Source organism: Podarcis muralis, chromosome 13 (genome assembly GCF_964188315.1).
Source record: "Podarcis muralis chromosome 13, rPodMur119.hap1.1, whole genome shotgun sequence".
Classification (NCBI taxonomy): domain Eukaryota; kingdom Metazoa; phylum Chordata; class Lepidosauria; order Squamata; family Lacertidae; genus Podarcis; species Podarcis muralis.
In genome coordinates this window covers 32,996,070-33,013,719 of record NC_135667.1, presented here as the reverse complement: position 1 = coordinate 33,013,719, position 17,650 = coordinate 32,996,070, and the positions used below count along the sequence as shown (strand labels likewise).

Sequence of the window (17,650 nt, the reverse complement as noted above, 5' to 3'; positions counted from 1 at the left end):
AGCAGTGATAGGTGATAAATCTGTCAGCTTGGCAACATGAGTTAATGAAGGTTTGTAATGGTACATGAAACAGTAGCAGCCCATATTGAGGGGAGCAGAAATGGCATGAGGCTTGATTAGGGCAAGGTTGTAGTGAGTTGAGAGGTAGTGTCAGGAGGGGAGCTTAATAGCTCCCCCTCTCAATGGGCTGGAGCAGTCAGGAAACCGTTGTCTTTATCCAGCCCTAAATGATTAGAACTGAACTTTTTTGGTGAATTGAAATTCTGGCGCTGTGGTCTAAACCACAGAGCCTAGGGCTTGCTGATCAGAAGTTCGGCGGTTCGAATCCCTGCGACGGGGTGAGCTCCCGTTGCTCGGTCCCTGCTCCTGCCAACCTAGCAGTTCGAAAGCACGTCAAAGTGCAAGTAGATAAATAGGTACCACTCTGGCAGGAAGGTAAACAGCGTTTCCATGCGCTGCTCTGGTTCGCCAGAAGCGGATTAGTCATGCTGGCCACATGACCCGGAAGCTGTCTGCAGACAAATGCCGGCTCCTTTGGCCAGTAAAGCGAGATGAGCGCCACAACCCCAGAGTCGTCCGCGACTGGACCTAATGGTCAGGGGTCCCTTTACCCTTTACCTTACTTTCCTGTTAAGAGCCTCCCTTTGATGTTTGTGCAAATATAGCCACAGTAATTCAGTAGCAGTGTGCTGCTGATACACTGAAACGGTCTCCTATTAGGAATCAGGGCTCAAAACTGGGTTTCTTTATATCCAGTCCTAATCTGTTAGCTATTGTGTTTCAGCCCCTGCTTTGGAGGCAAGGACTTGAACCAATTGATTCAAGCCACAAGAAAAGAGATTTCGACTAAACATCAGGAAGGACTTTCTGGCCGTAAGAGCTGTTCAACAGTGGAACACACTTCCACAAGAAGCAGTGGACTCTCCTTCCTTGGGGATTTTTAATAAGAGGTTGGATGGCCACCTGTCATGTATTTTAGTTGAGATTCTGGTATTGCAAGGGATTGGACTAGATGACCCTCAGGGTCCCAACTTTACAATTCTTTGATTCTGTAAGAGAGAGCCATTAATCACGTGCAGAGTGCAACCTCTACGTAACTGGGTCTGCATCCAGTCCATACATATGGAGCAGAGCTGCGGAAAGCGGTTGGCTTCTAGGTATGCATTATTATTCTCAGTATCTCTGGTTTTTTAACCACCGTTTTAAAGAAAACGGAGCCAGTCCAAGCACTCCAGTGTGAACTTCTCATTCTGTACCGCAGAACGAAAACAACAGCAACCAAACATGTCGCCGCAGTTAATGAACCGAAGTTTCGAAGGAAGCAGAGGAAAGAGACCACAGCTTTCTGCCTCTAATTATCCTGTTTGTGCATCTGAAAAAAAGTGGGCTCTAGCCCACTCAAGTTGCAACAGGTAATATGTTGATGTGTATATTCCCATCTTACATATGCAATACATATCTATTTATGTGTGTACGTACTGTCTTTTACAAAGGAGACCCACTGCCAAGGCACTTGTCCGTGACTGAAAGGGTTAAAGTCAGCAGGTAGTGGGTGGGGCTGAGAGGTGGGGTTTGGCTCTATCCTGGCTCCTTCCCTGCTGTGAGTGCTTGAACCAGTCACTCCTGGAGTGGCACTTGCATATACCTGCCTAACTTGCCTCTGACACATTCCCTCTCAGTGCTCTACCGGGACTGCCTCACTTCACTGGATTCTGGATTTTGCTTTGGAGACAGCAACACAATTTGCCTGACAAGCCAATGTGGAAAGACCTGCTGGAGGATCGCTGCTCCTACCAGTCACTCTAAACAAGTATGTAACTAAACTTTTTTTTTATTCTCTCTCTGTCTCTTCTTTCTCTCTCTGTGTGTGTTTTGTTTCGGAAGACAGCTCTTCCCAGGCAGATGCTAAAGTCACAGGTGAGCCAGGGGTGCCATAAAGTGACCCAAAACTTGGGTCATCTTCTACCGATAATGACAGGTGGATAAAATTGTAAAGAAATGTTCTCTAACCACCACCACCTACCCCATAAAAAGGTAAAGGACCCCTGGATGGTTAAGGCTGGGAGACATAATTCATTGAAGCATTGTAAAAAGATCTGCCACATACTTAAACGTCCAACTTGGTGGTCCATATCCTGTCATTTAATTCTGTACTAAGGAAGCCCTCCTGCTAGCACTGCTCTGATTTATGCAAACCCTTGAAACCATTTTTTAAAGCAGTTTATAATTTAGTTAGCTGTACTTTTTGTTTAGTGAGGCATTCAAAGCATTGTAGCTGAGCTTGCGACCCTGTGCGCACTTAGGGAAAAGTCCAGTTGAACTCAGGGAGAACATATTTCCAAGTAAGCATGCAAAACATCAAGTTGCAAAAATACCTTTTTAGAATAATGGACCGAAAGACTGATGAAAAGCTGGTTTAGCACAATTACATGACTTTAGGAAATGAATAAAATACAATCACATTTTTGACACATTTCAAAATGAGATTTTTTATTTTTTTTAAAAAAAAGCATGCCAGTTTAAAGAAATTATAAGGGGGTATGTGTGTGTATCTATATGAATACAACCAATGCAGATGAAAACAAGAATATATAAATGATATAGGAAGCTGGTTTTTATGTTAAAAAAATAATCATTTTATAAAAAGTTAGATTTCTCACACTTCAAACCCAGAAAAGGTCTGGGTGGTATGTCTCATTTGTGTTGGTTTGATCTGGATATCAAAAGATGCAGCTCTCGTATTTTGAAATTAATCCCATTAAGAAGTATCTTTAATGTGGAAAAACAGGATCAACCCAACTAGGTGTCTCCTGAAGAAACAAAACAAAAACCATAGCCTTGAAAGAGAATGATCACATTTCAAAATTAATTCTCTCATTATATTGTGGGGTAGTGGAATGCATATCTGCAAAGACATTAGGAAGTCAGTCCAAGGTGAGCACAGCCTCTCCCCCCCGCCCCTGCCCAGAAGTGCATTTTAAATACTTTGCAAAAATATTATAAATGAAAGGACTGAATGCAGTCTTATTGAGAGTGGCTTCTTTCCTTGCAATCAGTAGTCAACATTTAAAATTAGATAGGAATTCGGGTTTTTACTGAAGTCTTGATTTAAGTCCATGGCATGGTTCAATCGTTTCAAGATGTTTCATAGGAAGCAACTTATAAATGGAATTAAGTGATAGATGATAGAGATAGATAGATAGATAGATAGATAGATAGATAGATAGATAGATAGATAGATGATAGAAGATAGATAGATAGATAGATAGATAGATAGATAGATAGATAGATAGATAGATAGATATAGATAGATAGATATAGACTAGATAGATTAGATAGATAGATAGATAGATAGATAGATGATAGATAGATAGATAGATAGATAGATGATAGATAGATAGATAGATAGATAGATAGATAGATAGATAGATAGATAGATGATAGATATGTCATGGTTTACCCCAGCCTTGCACCACCCATATATTGTCGCCTACAACTTGCATGGCGGTTTCTGCTGCTGCCCTGATCATAAACACATTTATTTGGGAACAAGCACCAGTTTGTTGCACCAATGGGTTAATAAAATCTTAAAGTAAAAACAATAAAATGGGCATCGGTAACCATGTACATCCACAGCCATCTGTCCCCCGGCTATAATTTAAAAAGAAGATGAAAGGGTGCTGACTCTGGAACGGTTTGCCACTATCGCCTTCATCTACCATTCTCTGAGTAGTCATGTGGGCTGTTTGAGTGCTGGGCTTCAGGGCCCTAGACTTCGGCCTTGAGGTCCAGCAAGTGTGCTGGCTGGTGCTGATGAGAGTGGTAATCCAAAACATCTGAAGGGCACCTGGTCAGTAAAGGCTGGTTTACCTTACAAGAATCTCCGGCCCTCTTTACACACTACATTTTTAGTTATATGTATTAAAGGGTATACCAAAAAAATGTGAACGTGACATATTTCTGAAAACACGTGTCTCATACAGGTACATTCAAAGTGTGGGGATTGGCTGCAGTGCTCTGTTGAGTATGAGCATAGAGGCAAACCTGGGTTGCCTATTGTGTCCTCTGTGAAAAGCTGGGCCCCAAATGCCTTGTCTTGAGCACGGCAGTGTATGCATAGAGTTTTACTGATCCCACAATTCCCAACGTAACTTGTGGCAGCTCCATGCTTTTCTTGTGGGACCTCGTCACTGTAGAGAAGAAGACTTGCAGGTGAGAATTGGGAGAGAGATGAGAAACACAAAGGTGTATCCTACCATTGAGGGTTTGGTCTCAGGGGCCAGCCCAACTCAGTCATAGATCTTGTGTTGTCAGTGATGGCTGGATCAAAGTGGTGCCAGCAGTCTGTTGATTGAATGCCTCCGCATTGCCCATGAACCAAATTAGGCACAGTTAACTTTTGCTCGCTCTTACTCCTGTGCTCGTGTGCAGCTCTCATTTATCTCAACGATGCTGGCACTGGAGAACCTTTTTCCAGTGAACTGTATCCCATAGCTCATACCAGATCTGTCTGTGTTCCACCCTGCTGCCCTTAATGGAGAACATCATCTGCCGCCTGAAGCACTCACATCACTCTGGCTCGTGTTAGGGCCGCCTGTGTGAACAAGGGAACCAGGACTGCTGTGTTGTAACCAGAGAGTTGTTTCAATTTTTAGGTTACGAAAGAATGCCTGTAAAATATGTTTTGTGCTTCATGAACATGACCAATGCGCATCTGCAATTCCCTAGTCAGCTATTTCTGGGGAGGTGAGACTGGCTATGGCTACCTAATTCCTGGGTACCTGACTGGTAGCCGCAAGCACAGTATTGCTCCCATGTGATAGGGGAAGACATAACTCCCGAGTTAGATTTGTCGGATGTATCTTGGATGATGGCCTACCCCTTTTTGTTTTTCTCCTCTCCCTCTCTTTTTAATTTACTCCAGTTCTCACACACAGAACCAATACATGTGCTAGTTTTGACCTACCTACACAGAGGTAAATTTCCATGCATGGGAAACCATTTGTAATAAGCTTTAATAAGAATTAATAAATTACAGTAGGGTTCTAAGTGCATTGTTCACATCAACCCCAATAGACTGTATAACATAACCTGTAAAGGAGGCCAGAAGTGTTCACCACTATTGCAGTTGGGGTGTGTGTGTGTCTTCACAAGTGTGATGCGGGAGAAATTCACTTTGGTTTGCCTTTCAATGAGAACCTACCTTATTTGTGCTTTCTGAAATAATATGCAATCTAAAACACAGTTTTTCTTAGACATTTGCACTTCTCGGGATTTTGTAGTGCACCACATCAACCAAAAACATTTGTACAAAATAGTGTGCATTAAGGGAAAGTATGCAAAAAAATCATATATTTTTTGCATACTTTCCCCTAATACAAACTTAATTAAAATAACATGAATGCACTTTATGTTGTGGCAAATTGCTTGCAAGAATGTGTCTATTTTGCAAAATGGCATACAAAAATAATTCATTAGGAGAAGTGGGCACTAAAATGCTGACAAATTTTCATGGGGACTTAAAAACCCCCACCTCAAATTGATGCAGAAATATGGTGACCTGAATTCTGAACTGGAAAAATTAGAAACGGAGAGAAACAAAAATGGCCAGATTCCTCTATCCCTTGCAAGAGGCTGAGGGAACTATGTCTTGTGAAAGGCCGCCTAAGTCCCATCTGAACTAGATTGTTGGACCACACCAACTCCAAAATGTATGAATGTGTTTCTTGAAACGTATACTTATAACAAGTTTAGAGGTGCTGAGTATGTTAGCTACTCAGACTGCCCACTACACTGACGGCAAAAAGCACACCCATGTTGCCCCCGTGTGTAACAGAAAATACCTACATTTTCCAGAAGAAGTACTATAGGAAGCAATATAATACAGAGGGACCAAATATCTATAGGTTTGTCATCTGCCAAGCTGCCATCTCGGGTCCTAACAAAATGTGGTCTTTGTGCAATGGGCTACCTTCGTGCCATGCAGAAGTAAAAAGATTTTTTTGACATAACACCCATACATTCCCACAAACGTATGTCTCCATACAGGCAAACAAGAAGCAGTATTGCAGTTGAAAGGACATATTCCAGCAAGGCAAAAACACTGAAGGCCTTCACTTAGGCAGGCCAGTGAGCAGTGAGCCTGGGGAGGCAGTCCTGACCCGAGAGCTGGATAAAGAGGCCTGCGGGTGGCTGCAATAGGATTCATTCAGGACCAGTTCAGAGCCAAACAAACACACTGGGTAGGCAGGACATGGAAAGCTTGGCCCATACAGTGTGTGATCCACCATGCAACTGCTTTGCTGTACGCAGAACGGAGCCTAAAACTGCTTGAGCACTGACGTAATGAATGTTGGTTCAGCTTAGGTTGTTCCCCGTGATTCTATGAGGACATAGAATCATAGATTTGTAAAGTTGGAAGGGACCTTGGTAGTCATCTAATCCAACCATCTGCAATGCAGCGACCTTAGCTAAAGCATCTATGACAGATGGCCGTCCAGCCTCTGCTTATACACCTCCAAGGAAGGAGAGCCAGCACCTTCCACAATTCGCCGTTAAAGAGCTCTTGCTGCCAGAAAGTTATTCCTGAGGTTGAGTCAGAAATCTCCTTTCTTATAACTTGAAGCCATTGCTTCGGGTCCTACCCTCCGGAGCAGGAGAAAACAAGCTACGAATCATCCTAAAAGTGGACAGCACAGATTATTTCCACAATATATTTCCACATATTTAGCAATATTTATATTTCTCATCATAATGGGGAGAATGTAGCTTGGCGACCTGTGTGCCTGCCTGCTCAGTCTGCTGCCCTGGTTGGTACTAACCAATGATAAGCAACTATCGAGGCAGCTACTCTCCCTTCTTAGGGGATTTTAGTTTCAAAGCGGACTTCAGCTGGGCAGCCCTTCAAATACAGGACTGGAGAGTAGGGCACATCACTAATGTATTTCAGTACAGTGGTACTTCGGGTTACAGACGCTTCAAGTTAAAAGATGCTTCAGGTTACAGACTCTGCTAACCCAGAAGTAGTACCTTTGGTTAAAAACTTTACCTCAGGATGAGAACAGAAATTGTGCGGCGGCAGCAGCAGAAAGCCCCATTAGCTAAAGTGCTACCTCAGGTTAAGAATGGACCTCCAGAACAAATTAAGTTCTTAACCCGAGGTACCACTGTAGTATGAAAGATTCAGTGAAAGACTCAGTGTGAAAGGCTCAGTGTGCAGAGTCGTATGTTGAGTTCTGCACAGGTCCTTTCAGGGCGTATCCTCAGCGTGCTACAGTGATAATGTAACTGGTTCCTTGGATGCCCATACAAACCATCGGTGCAGGTGGTGTTTTGAGCAACGTGAGAACATAAGGTGAGCCTGCTGAACCAGGCCAATAGCCCATCTAGTCCATCATCCTGTTCTCACAGTGACCAGTCAGATGCCTGTGGAAAGCCCACAAGCAGGACATGAGTGCAACACCTGCAATTCCCAGAAACTGACATTCAGAGGCATGCTGCCTTTAACAGTGGAGGTAAAACATAGCCATTGTGGCTAGTAGCTGTTGTAGAAAAAGTAGCAGGAAATGGTTCCTGCCCAAAAAAAGCTTACAGTCTGGTGCAGGGTGACAACAGCAGGAGAAACATGGAGGTAGAGGCAAGAGTAAACAAGTAGAAGCTGTTTGCTAGATGGTGCAGGGCCATTATGCTAACTTCCCAGGAGGTGGGCTAGTGTTGCTTACTGGGAGAGATTCCTGCATTGCAGGGGACTGGACTTGATGAGCCTTGGTGTCCCTTCCAATTCTATAATTCTATGATTCTAGATTGTGGGGTGATTGGCACATAATAATAATAATAATAATAATAATAATAATAATAATAATAATATTTATTTATTTATTTATTTATTTATTTATTTATTTATTTATTTATTTATACCCCGCCCATCTGGCTGGGTCCCCCCAGCCACTCTGGGCGGCTTCCAACAAAACACTAAAATACAATAACCTAACTTTACAAAATAACTTTACAAAAGCTTGTGCATTTGCAGCACGCTGATGTAACTGCTGGGAAGCTAGCATTGCGGCTCTGCCTCACTTGTTGAGCCACTTCTGCAAACGGGATACTTTCATTAAGTTTAGCCATTTTTATCCCCCTTCCCCTAATATACCTTTTCCTCCCACAATGCCACGGCTCACAAAAAAAGCAAAACACAGCTGAGCACACACAGGCTTTGCTTCAGTTGAAGATATTACAGTTTGAAACCAGATTACATTCCCACTGAAGCTAAGGACTCTTCCTGGTTGCTGCTAATTTTGGGTGGGATTCAACAAATTCAGGTTATGCCATTGCAGGTGATTGCAAAATATTGCACGACAATCCGGCTTCCACAAAAGATTGGACTTGTTGAGATAAAGAGAGAGACAGGGAAATGCATCGGAAAGAGTGAGATAACACTTGCCTTGACACAACATCATCTGTCCTCTCCATAAACTCGTCAATAAATAGCCGATGTTGTCTAACCGCTCTGCAAACCAACATGGATGAATGTTTAGTAAGCAGGTCATCTGGAAGTGACCTAAGTGAAGGCAGTGTCTACCTTGATTTCAACATCAATAAGCTTTTTCTAGATCCAATCCATTATTATTATGGTGATGCTGGTTGTGGTGAGACGTGGGGAAGTTAATGGAAGACTGTAACTACCCCTCCTGTGGGCACATGGTGAAGGGACTTGGTGTTTCTTTGTCTGGCAGAATAAAATGTGGCCATCCAATGAGTGGAAAGGAACTAGGTATATGCTGAAGCAATCACATATATAGTTTGCCACGCGGCCAGAGTAGGAGTGTGTGGGAAGGACATAAAAGCATTATCACTCAACCCATATTTCCCCAATTAAAAATGGTTGAGCAATCTAATGATCTGTGTTGGATGATCATAAGAACAGACTCTACATAGCTCAACTTTCTCTACTAGAAACCTATTCTAGTTCCCAAGACTGGTCTAAGACACTTTGGTGCAGGGCCAGGTTTAGGTTTAATGAGGCCCTAAGCTACTGAAGGTAATAGGGCCCTTTCTTTATATGTCCAGCTGTTCTTTGTCAACAACAAATTGCCGCTGTTTTTTGTGTTGAATATATGCTATATGGTAATTTATGGACCTAATAGGTCCATACACAACACAAAACACTGTTGCTGTATGTAGGTTTCATTTCTTTGTTTATTATCTTATATTTTGGAAAAGTACATCCAGGTTTTTTTCTTTACATTTTTTGGGGGGCTCCAAGAGAGTGGGGCCCTAAGCTATAGCTTGTTTAGCTTATATGTAAATCCAGCAGTGCTTTGGTGCCCGAGCTACAAAATCCAAATGGCATCAACCTTTCTCTAACACAGGGCACAGATTCTATTCCCATCAGTACCCAAACCCTGATTTGTTTTCTTTTGATGGTTGCCATGTTTTCTCTGGCTAGTCACTAATTTTGGGTGGGATGAAATCATATGCCAGCAATTTCATGTTGCACAATTATAGTTAATTGGGTTAGTCTTGCAAATGCACTTCCTCAAAAGATCAGAATGTTTGTAGTTAGGAAAGTGACAGGAAAACACACTAGAAAGTGTAGGATAATGCTTGCTTTGATGCAACATCATCAAACCTCCCAATGAATGCTTAGTAAACAAGTCACCCGGAAGCACCCTTGGTCACCATTGTCAAATGATAGGTGCACGTTAGATGTGCTTCTGCAAGTGTCTACGGACAATTTATCTTTCAGTTAGAGACTGTGGCTCAGTTTCAAAATTCAAGCACATTTTTTCAACTAGTGTTGTGAACAGATTTAGACTGAGGTTTGTTTTAACAGACTACTAGAGCAAGACTTTCATGTACTTAATTAATTGATGAAATATACATGAAAGTTGCAAAACCACAGGTGCAGCCTTAAAGGATCCTGATGATGGGACACTTTCTCTTTTAAATATGCTACAGTAACAACTTAATGAGCAAAACCTACCACTATTTGCTTATTGTCATCCCTACTAATTAATTGAGAGTGCAAAATTTAACCTGCCATTAAGGCTTCCAGACAGTCGCACTGATCAGTTTGATTCTAGCGCTGACTGAAAAAATAAAACAAAGCCTGTTTTGTTTAATAATATATATTAGCCCCATAGAAGTTTGACAGTGGTGAGGTATCAGAGAGGCTAGGTAACAAATAATGATGAATGAGAGCAACATAAGTTAAAAGAACTTAAATTATGTTGTTGTTGGGTATGAAGATGGGAGAGGAAGGAAGCTTAAGTAAAGGTTCTTAAAAGATTGACTTTGAGGGGTAATGTGAAAGAAGGAGAGAGGTGTCACCATGCTACTCAGGGACAGGGATCGCCCCAGAGGTCATTGGACTCTTAACTGCCATCAGCCCCAGCCAGCATGGCCACTGTTCAGGGATGATGTGAGTTGTAGTTGAGCAAATACTTGAGGTCCACAGTTCCCAAGCCCTGATATAAGTGTTCCGGGAGAAAATTCTGGGACTGAAGGGCAGGAATAGTGAATGGGCAGAGCTAGTAAAGAGAGCACATGACAGCTGAGGGTGGTAGATCTGGAGTAATGGAGCTCATGAGCAGGGATATATTGGGAATAAGGTTAGAAAGACAGGGCAGGCCATAAACACCTTTAGAGGTAAAGATATGGATTTGTGCTAAAATGCAGGAGGGGGTGGGAAGCTCGTAGCAGGGATTTGAAGAGGCCATCATGCAGGTGAAGGAAGAGAAACCAGTGGCCCTTCAGATGTTGTTGGACCTTCATCTCCCACTAGCCCCAGATAGCATGGACAATGGCCCAGCTGATGGGAACTGTAGTGCAACAACACCTGGTAGGCCAGAGCTTCCCCATCTTTGATATAGACAGAGAGAAGGGTGAATTGTTGGGCCAGGAGAATTCTAGGCTGAGGCAAAAACTGATGGATAGCAAGAAGCCTCCAGGAAGAAGAAAACTGTAGTAACCAAGATGGGCATTAGGGAGGTGGCTATAAAAGGCCCTGTTCTTGCATTAATATAAAGGAAGAGGTAGATAGTGACATTCTGTCAGTAGAAAAATAAAGTAAGTGGAAGGCTTGGGAAGAAAGATGAGAACTTCATATTGGGTTGGACCCAGACTAATTTGGTTGTATTTCGTTTCCATCAAAATCCATGGGATTTGTAAAGTTTGTAAAGACAAATTGCTCCCATTGATTTTAGTGGAAATGAGTGCAATGAGTGTAGGGTCCTTCCCAATGAGTGTTTCTGGTAGGGTTGGCGCTCCTAACGCATGCAAGCTTCCCACGCCCAAGTGTCCACATAATGTCATTGTCATCGAAATGCCGGTCCATATCCCTGCCCCCAATTTAATTCAGATTTGTCTCATCTGGGGGAAATCCACTAAGTTAAAACAAAACAAAACACCTATGGCCAGGTACCCATTTGCACTATCTCAATAACCCATTTATGATATTAAGCCTTAATCTGGAAGCACCCTAAGTCTGGATCATTGCGATTCGTTAAGGACCATGCCTAAACCACTTACATATGAATGTGTTTCATGCCACTCCTTGTTTAAATGTGCTTTCATGCCTGCCATGTGCACAGTGTCAGCAGGCACACCAGATGCACATCCACCCAGGCCACAAATGTCTGGCATGCCAACACTGAATGCATATGGACTAGCGCAAGTGAGAGACGCATGCAAAGGAGATGGGAGTGGCGTGAAATGCTTGCACAGGTGAATATTTTATTTTATTTTTTTTATTTTTTTTAATTCTTTTTTATTGATTATTCCATAAAAAGAAAAACAAAGATAACACACATATAACAAAGACAACAACACAAAAAAGAAAGAACATACAGAAAAAACAAAAGAAACAAGTAAAAGGTACACATAATTATTGTTTTTACAATCTCCTATAACATAGCTGTTTCTTTCAGGACTTCCTTCAGCTTGGCCACAAGTCGTTCGAAGCAATAAATAAAGTTACACGTTTCATCTTCTATATTGTTATTGTCATTGTCTCCAATTTTGTTCTCTCTTTTCCTTACTCAATAACCCGTAGTCTATCACAGTGCATCTTTAAATTCCTTTAGCGTTATTTGTCCATCACTAATACCTTCCAGATAATCTGCGTACTTTCCCCAATCCTTAATGAACACTTGGTCTTTTATATATCTAATTTTCCCCATTAATTTATCGAGTTCTGCATACTCCGATAGTTTAGATCTCCACTCCTCCGTTGTTGGGATTTCCTGCTGTTTCCACCTCTGAGCTATTAAAACCCTTGCTGCTGTTACCGCATAGTATACCAATCTGCGATCCTCCTTTTTTATTTCTTGTCTTAGCATCCCTAATAAGAAAATTTCTGGTTTCTTTACAAACGTGCACTTTAGTATCTTTTTTAATTCGGTATAAACCTTCTCCCAAAACAACTTTACCCTTCCACACTCCCACCACATGTGGTAAAAGGAGCCCACTGCATCTTTACACCTCCAGCACTTATTATCCACCTTATACATCTTTGAAAGTTTCATGGGTGTCAGGTGCCACCTGTAAACCATCTTCATGACATTTTCCTTTATCACAGTACACGCCGTAAAATTCAACCCGTCTCTCCATAATCTTTCCCAGTCCTCGAATTGTATACTATGCCCTATATCTTTTGCCCAGCGGATCATCACTGATTTAACTTCCTCGTCTGCTAAATTCCAGTCTAGCAGCATCCTATACAACTTGGATATGTTTTTCACTTTATTATTTATTATTTCCGTCTGAAATTTCGAGTCATTGTCCGCATAGCCTCTTTCCTTGATGTCTCTGCTAAGCATCTGGTTAATCTGTTGGTGATGAAGCCAATCGTAAACATACTCTTTTATCTGTTCATAAGGTTTTGTTCTCCATTTCCCATCCACTTTGATAACTAACTGGTTATATGTTGCCCAGTTGCTTCTCATATTGATCGTTTTTATGCTTGTTATTTCAAGGGGTGATAACCAGTGTGGTGTTTTCGGTTCTAACACATTTTTATATCTTTCCCACACTTCGATTAGCGGTCCTCTAAATATATGATTACCAAACCCCTTATGTGCTTTCATTTTGTTCTTCCATAAATAGGCATGCCATCCAAAGTAGTTATCGAAGCCCTCCAGATCGAGGAGCTCCGTATTTTCCAATTTAACCCAATCTTTTAACCAACTTAGGCAAGATGCCTCATAGTATAATTTCAGGTCTGGCAGGGCAAAGCCCCCCCTTTCCTTTACATCTGTTAGTAATTTAAATTTATTTAGGTGAATATTTTAGCTGTAAACATGTTTAATTTGAGCCTGAGGTAGTGGGGAAGGCCCGTAGCTCAGCGGCGGTAGACTATCTAATTCGCATGCAGAAGATCCCATGTTCAGTCCTTGGCATCTCTGGGTTGGGGCTGGGAGAGAACCGTGTCTGAAATCATTGTCAGTGAGAAAAGACCGTATTGAGTACTGACCTAGATGGGCCAACAGTCTGTCTTGGTCTAAGGCAGCTTCCTGTTTTCCTATGATAAGACATCAAGGATAAAATATCAGAGAGGAAGATGGAGGGGAGAGAGGGAGGGAGGGAGTTACACCTGGGTAGACAGGCATAGCTGAGGACCAACAGGAAGAAGCAGCTGCAAGGGGTGGGATCTGGGATCAGAACCATGGTGTACAAGAAGGGTGTTAACCCTTTCCTTCCATACTGTGTTCCCAATGAAACACACACACACACACACACACACACACACACTGTTATTTGCATTGAACCTATTGGTACCAATGGAAGCTTCTCTCCCAATGGAAATAGCAACTTTGAGGGTTTGGGTGTGTCAGAACTGTGGTGAGGGAAAGGTGAAATTCCCTCCACCCTCAGCCTGATCTGGTCACCCCTAGTTGCTATTGACTTTTTTAGTAACAGACACATAAGTAAATCACATGTTTATCATTAAATATACTTTGGCTTTGTTTGAGTATAAATGGTATTGCAAACCTAGTGCAGCCTTCCCTGGGCTGATGCTCTCCAGATATGGTCAACTTCAACTCCCAGGAGCCCCAGCCAGATGACCAATGGTCAGGGATGCTGGGAGCTGTAGTCCATGTATAGCCTAGGACATAAGTGTCCACCCATTGGCCCCTCAGATCTTGTTGGACAACATCTCCCATCAGCCCCAGGCAGCACAGCCAAAGATCACGGATGATGGATGTAGAAGACCATTAACATCTAGAGGGCCACAGGTTCCATATCACTGGCTTGCCCTGTTATACTCAAGCATGTACCGATTTAACGAGAGTAAAAGAATACCAAGAAAGTGGAGTACAAATGTGACAGAAAGTGTGTAGATTCAAGCCATAAACTTTTACAATGGGCTGTGCTTGTAAAACACAATGACCCAAATAACCAAAACCAAAACATAAAACCTGTTAGTCACATTAGCTATGCGGCTATTTGGAACAAATAGTCTTTCTTTGCAAATATGTGTTCCTGTATGAACCTCACTTTATATTTCAGAGGTTAAACACTTGTGTCCTTCAGGTGTACCCTGAGCAACTCATTTCAAAATTTAATAGAGCTGAGCCACAATAATCATTAAAAATTGTTATTACAGTTCAAGAACCTTTTTAAGATGCTGAGAAACCTCACCTGCACTCTCTCTTTTTGCACTTTTAAAAAGGCATAAACAGCCAAAGATGCAAAATGATTCGTGACATTTGTTGATCTTTAATTCTAGTTTAAATCCATACCATCACCATCCCTGTCTATCAGATGCAACACATTTTGTGCTTTTATACCAATTTAATTATCATGACTTCCACCCAAGAATTCTGGGAATTGTAGTTTGGTGAAGATGATTAAAATTCTGTGTTAAGTGACCCCTAGCCTCCATTGCAAAACAACAGTCTCCAGAGTTCATTGGGGAGAAGGATAATTGTTAATCCCGTTCCAGTCTGTGCTATCCATATGCCTTAATTAGAGATCTCAATTTCTGCTACATCACACTTCTGGCAACGTAAAGTGGCCATTTGAAAAGGAGGGGTTTTTTGCTGCCCCGCATTTCGTGCTTTAAGAAATGCACAAATGTATTAATAAGTGTCATAAATGTTATTTGCTTCTTTGGGTGCATGTGGGTCCCTCTGGAGAAAGGCGGTGCTTCTGTTCTGAGAACATTGCTGGATTAGAGTGCTATGTGGTTGTGCAAGAGTTATGGGCACCCATTGCCTTGTAATATGAAAGGAGGCAAATGACGTCCCTTCCTCTCCCTTTGGACTTTCAAAATGTGTAAATCTTCAAGTGGAAGCCGTGAATCCAAAGCATGTACGCTTCACCACAAAATAATTTAATCCAATTAAAGATACCATCAAGACTACACTTTAATCTCTGCTGTGGAGCTCAAATTGAACTGAGCATTTTGTGGCCTGCACATGAGGTTTAGCTACATTTAGGATGAATGTGCTTTTTAGATTTTTATCGTCTCTCGATCCTGAATGCTCAGAGCAAGTAATCACACTGTTTAAGTGCAACCAATTACTATGCAAGACAATTAAATCATACTTGCATTTTTACCTTTCTAGTGTTTTAGGAACATAAGAAACACCCTAGAACATTGGTCCATCTAACTCAATATCGTCTATACTGACCAGCACCTGCTTGGTAAGATTTCAAGCAGGGAATGTTGAACCTAGGTAACATCCACACCCATACATTTAAAGTGCACAGCTTCCACTAAAGAATTCTGGGAGCTGTGCTACAATTCCTGGCACCCTTAACAAACTACAGTTCCCAGGATTCTCTGGTGGAAGCCATGTGCTTCAAATGAATGGTGTGGATATGTCCCTGGAACTTCTTATGGAGTGTGTCAGAGACCTGGAGAAACTTGGTTTCCCTTTGCTGGAGAATGGTCAGAAAGTCTGCTTTACAGAGGACAGTCATCACATCTCTGCATGAAGGCATTTGAATAGATGTCCAGTCCAAATCCAGTTTAAGAACAAAGAACCCTAAGTTCTGAGACCTGCAGGTTTTTGAAGTCGCTTGCCAGCAGTTAAAACTCAAACAAGAGACTAAACAGGCACACAGACTGTGTTACACACAGGGGCAGACTTTGGTAATATGGCCCCCTGAGCAAGGACAACATTTGGTGCCCCCCTCAAATATTCTTATTTTCACAATAATTCCTTTTGGTACTGATGCTTTTTAAAATGAATTTTCTCCTTAGGTATCTTATAAACATAGGTGGTGTTGTTGTTTGCTCCCTGCCCCCAAGTTCGGCGTCCTTTGGGGGGGGAACGGCCGAAACCTCCAAAATCCAGCACTTGTATATGCTAAACCTTTAATGCAGCACATTTGAATAGCATTATTTTCCTCAAATAATTCTGGGCACAGTAATTTCTTAAGGGATACTGGGAATTGTAATTTTGTGGGGAGTAAACAATCTTTTGTTTTTTGATCAGAGGCTGGGAAGCCTGTGGCCCTTCAGATATTGCTGGACTCCAGTTTCCATCAGGAACCACCAGCATGGTCTATGGACAGGGATGATGGGAGTAGTAGTCCAATAAAATCTGGAGGGCCATGGATTCCCCATCCTTTTTAGAAGGCGTGTTCATATTTCAAATCAAGATTCAGCTTTGAAAGGGAAACATTCTAGTGTGAATAGAAAAATCTGGATACCTGCCTTCTGATGATGCTTGCCATCTGCACTTTTTATACATACTTATATTTCTTTTTTTAAAGCTACTATCCTGGTTAATTGGGTCACATTTTTAATTGACTAAAATTTTTGGGTGGTTTGTTTGTTTTTAAAATACTACTCTTATCTGGGTAATAGTTTAACGGTGCTATCTTGAAGAATAAGTCCCGTTGAGTTAAGTGGGGCTTACTCGCAGGTAAATGTGAATGGGATTGCAGCCTAAATCTTGCACGCTGCCTGGAATACCTTGATGGTCCTATGTTGCTGATGGTAGGAATTTTATGCTAATGAAGCAGCCATCAAGAAAGCCTCTCCAGAGGTCTTCATCATTTTAGACTCACCTTAAGGTCGCAACAGGATATAGACGAGGATTTGGGGAATTTTATCGCACCCTGGCTTGGAGGCTCTGGGCAGGTTGCAACATAGATTTGAAACAAACATAAACTCCCAAAATAGAACACATGAAACACGGCAATAAAAGCCTACAAAATACAAGATTTAAATAGCCCAACAAGCCAGCCCTAATCATGTCTTATGTAGAATCTCTTTGATCTTAAACAAAAAGGAAAGAAAAATAAAGAACATTATAACCCATGCTAAACTTTAGGGTTTTGATGGGTAATATATTTTAACTATATGATGTGACTCCAGCAATTTAAAATTTATTTAATGATCACAGCGTGGTAAGAATCATATACATCTTGAGTGAAACTCAGTTATTACCGCATTGGTGTTTATACATCAGTGGATTGCATTTTCCCACCAGCCAGGCACTGCAGTTTTGCAAATGGCAAATCAGTCATGTGTACATTTATCTGCTGCTAGTGATCAGTCTGCTCTGTACTTGTTTTAAAGCAGTATTTTATACCCCACTTTTCTCCTTCAAATGAAGATGCCCAAAGTGCCTATCTGTGAATAAAAGAGCTTAGAAACAAAAATACACGCAAAAAAAACTTTATAAGAAAAGCC

The 17,650-nt window shown here is 41.6% G+C and overlaps 1 protein-coding gene across 2 annotated transcripts in view; it reads left to right on the top strand.

The window, feature by feature from the left end:
• SP6 (Sp6 transcription factor) overlaps nucleotides 1–17,650 on the top strand; it is a 100,266-nt gene that overhangs the window by 65,063 nt on the left and 17,553 nt on the right. Inside the window, exons 2-3 of one of the 2 annotated variants that reach the window (XM_028703087.2) lie at nucleotides 1,262–1,412; nucleotides 1,680–1,810. The gene's annotated coding sequence lies outside the window, so the exon portion shown is untranslated. Of the gene's footprint in view, nucleotides 1–1,261; nucleotides 1,413–1,627; nucleotides 1,811–17,650 lie in introns of those variants that run through there. The other variant, XM_028703086.2, reaches the window with a different exon arrangement.